Source organism: Triticum dicoccoides, chromosome 4A (assembly GCF_002162155.2).
Source record: "Triticum dicoccoides isolate Atlit2015 ecotype Zavitan chromosome 4A, WEW_v2.0, whole genome shotgun sequence".
In the NCBI taxonomy this organism is placed as follows: Eukaryota; Viridiplantae; Streptophyta; class Magnoliopsida; order Poales; family Poaceae; genus Triticum; species Triticum dicoccoides.
In genome coordinates, this window is record NC_041386.1 from 277,568,818 (window position 1) to 277,572,683 (window position 3,866).

The 3,866-nt window shown below is 47.5% G+C and overlaps 1 pseudogene; it reads left to right on the forward strand.

Annotated features, from left to right (window-relative positions):
- Positions 1 to 558: 558 nt before the first annotated feature.
- LOC119285787 overlaps positions 559 to 3,866 on the forward strand; it is a 7,843-nt pseudogene continuing 4,535 nt past the window's right edge.

A 3,866-nucleotide genomic window follows, 5' to 3' on the forward strand; every position in this document is an offset into this window, starting at 1 on the left:
GCAACTACTAATGCCGATTGGGCCTTCAGATAGGTGCTCAACTACAGGCTTATCTATTTTATGGGGAGACGAGACACTATCTTGGATGAGATAAAAGCAATAGACAGTTGCTCCTTCCACTGCCGAAGTGGAGTACCGTGCCATGGCACACTACTAGATAGATTGTATGGCTCCGTTGGTGACTTTCTGATCGCGGGTTTCATTTGAAAAACCCCAACGCCATTCATCTTGCGTCAAATCCGGTCTTTCATGCAAGAGTTTCATTTTTTGCCGCTACTACGTTCGTCGAAAACTTCTTGATGGCACCATCATCTCATTACCTTATTTTTTCCCTTCGACTTCGGCTATGACCAATGCCCCACCTAGCTGAATAGGCGTAACAAAGCTACCTGAAAAAGGCAAGGTGCACCTTAGATTGAAATCGACAAATTGCGTTTTGCCAGATGGATTCCTTAGAAAGATTCCCGGATAAAGTTCAGTATAATATTTAGTTATAATCTAAATAAAGGCGCATACGTGGGTGGGCAGGGGCCCCACTACTTCTTCATTCAGGGGGGGCTAGCCTCATGACTTCCCACTGGGCGAGGGGTGCACCTAACCCACCTACTCACTCATCAATTACGGTGTTCAGCTGACTTGCACAGAAAGACCCCTATTGTTTAGTAATTTGGTGCCCCATCTTTTGATTGACTGTTGTCAACTAATCTTTTCAATGTTCAATTCTACTCTATGTTAGAACATTCCTGTGAATGCTATTTCGATCTAAGTGGTCCTATTCTCTGTCCCGTGCTAGGAAGCATTACTCCTCTTTTCATTCCAAATTCTTGAATAAGACCGATACGATTGATTGGTTTGTGCGTTTCTCTTATTACTTTTCTGTATCCCCCTGTTCCTCGGATACAATTCGATCCTTCTACGGCCAAATCTCAATTTGTGGAAAGCCTTCGATGGCTTCCTTATGAAAACATCCATTTGTATATGGGTATAGACGGTCTTTCATTATTCTTCGTGATATTGACCACATTTCTGATCCCTATTTGCATTTCAGTGGGTTGGTCTGGTATGAGAAGTTTTGGGAAAGAGTATATTACAGCATTTCTAATTCGTGAATTTCTAATGATCGCCGTGTCCTGCATGCTGGATCCTCTACTATTCTATGTTCTTTCTGAAAGCGTGCCAATCCCTATGTTGTGCGGAGCTGAGCATCTTCTATTCGCTGGGATCAAGCTTTTCCTCTGCAGGGGCCTTGTGCAGTAAACCCCCTACGGGCGGTCCCCCGTCGTCGTAAATTAGTAAAGGTCCCCGCGAAGCTTTCGGGAAGAGGGGTAGTCTTGTGCGTAAGCATAGCATTTCTGGTCGAACCACCGAACCACACATCTTTTTTTGGTGGGAGGGTACTCCGAGTAGTGGGTACCTCGTAGGACCTTGACCCGCCTACTCAGGTCTTGTATGGATATGCAGGAAGGGGTGCTCCTAGGTGTGTGTAGGGGGTGTGTTTGTTCGTGAGAATGAATTCCTCGTCAAGTCAGGGGGTGTGGACACACTTGCGCGAATTCAGGTAACGGCTACAAGGGATAAAAATAAAGGAAACTATACCCGACCAGGGATGGACGTAAACTCGTAAGCTACCGACGGTAGGGATAATCGTCCAGGTCTTATTTAAAAAAAGCCGCCCTGCCACTGCAGGCAGGTTAGTTCCTCTGTCGTTGCCGGAGAGTTCTTGGCGAAGAGACCTTAGGATAAGTTGCTAAAATAAACGGAGGGGAGGATCGACCCGTTCAGTAGAATTCCGAAGAAAGACTGTTGGAAGCAGGTGGAGACATTTCTTTGGCCCCCTTCCAAATAAATGCGGGCAGGGTAGAGCTCGGCAGGGGGTTCGAGAATAGGGTAGGGTTTTTGACGGTCGGGTCCCCTACCACTAGTCCGGCTAGCATTCTTTCGGGCAGGAAGCAGGCCTAAACGACGGGCAGGCATCTCCCGCTACGCAAGCAGCATTGTTCGCCACCACCCGAGAAGCAAAAGATTCGAGAGTCAAGGCGGAAAAGACAAGCATAGTGGTCTAATGACAAGGGCCAACGACGGAAGCTCGGGACGGAGCCGTATGATGCGGAAGTCTCACGTACGGTTCCCTGAGAAGGGAGTGGCTACCCACTGGAGCTTCGACCAACTACCACCGGTCAATTCCGCTTTGGGGCCACCCCTGACTCTACCATCATTATAGTGGTATGGGGTTCGAGACAAAGAAAGATCAAGGCAGCATATCAGTTTTTCCTATATACTTTACTGGGATCCGTTTTTATGCTATTAGCTATTCTGTTGATTCTTCTCCAAACAGGAACCACCGATTTACAAATTTTATTAACCACTGAATTTAGTGAGCGGCGCCAAATCCTTCTATGGGTTGCTTTTTTCGCCTCTTTTGCCGTCAAAGTGCCTATGGTACCAGTTCATATTTGGTTACCCGAAGCCCATGTAGAGGCACCTACGGCTGGATCCGTCATCTTGGCTGGAATTCTTTTAAAATTGGGAACCTATGGGTTTTTAAGATTTTCAATACCCATGTTTCCCGAAGTGACACTTTGTTTCACTCCTTTCGTTTATACTCTAAGCGCGATTGCTATAATATATACTTCCTTGACCACTTTAAGACAGATCGATCTTAAGAAGATCATTGCCTACTCCTCAGTAGTCCATATGAATTTGGTGACTATTGGTATGTTTAGTCGGGCGGCGGCCGTTAGGTCACCTATTTTGAGTTATGGACACACAAGCAAGGGCAAAACATGTGTGCCGGGCATGCGACCCATCAACCTACTAGCAACAGGGGAGAAAACTTAGCATGTCGCAACAAAAGCGTCGATTCGAGGCGTCAGCAAAACACCGCCGTCTGTTCCTAAAACAAAACCCCTTAGAGCCCCGGGACGGGAGTGGGGGACAGCCCTACGCACACAGTAGCAGCACCGGCTCTACAAAGTCCGAATCGAATCTTTCGGTTGGCTTTCCCGTGAATAAGAATTGTTGGGCGCGGCGAAGCCAGCGCTTCTAGCTGTTTCGCTTGCTTCTTTCTTATTGTGGCGGCTATTATGGCGTGGCTGAAATGAACGAAAAGCGAGATGATTCAAATCGATTGATAGATGGCCTGATCTGTTTTGATAGATCGAAAGGTTTTCTATCAATAATAAGGGTTGACCTCTTTTTATCTATTGATGATACAAGATATCTATCTATTTTGGATCCATCAGAAAGAAATCGATATGTATCTGATTTTTTCTACATCGTATGTAGAGCGCCCAAGCGTTTGGCCAGCTCAGTTCTATTATCCATCGGTCCAATGCACTGGCTCATCTCATGGAGGGAAAAAGCAAATGTAGTTAGTTGTCTTGTTGTTGTTCGCCGCCTCGACACATTCCCCGGCATCGTCCCACACAATAAGAAAGAGCATGGAGCCCCGGCCCGACCTGTAAGTCTGCTAACGTAAAGCGAGGAGTTGAGCCTGAACTGGCGAACCGAAGTCACTTTCGTAACCATACTTCCTACAGCTAACACGTGTCCAGTCCAGCGGGAACGCGAAGCGCAAACGAACGTGAGCTGCTATACCGAATCCCCCGCTGGCCATCGGGGACCTAGTGGTAAGGCCATGATCCGCAGGAGAAGGGATCACTCATTCTTCTATTGGGGACAGGTGCACGAATGACAACTCCAAACGTCAGACATCCGCCGCCTATACCTACCGTTTAGGTGGCACCAGCGAGATCCAGCTAAGGTAAGGAACTTTGTGTCGCAGCTGCTCCACTCCGCTGCGGTCTTTTGAACTGAACTACGTTGCCTTCTCGCGTGCGGAACGAATGGGCGCTGTGTCGTGGGTC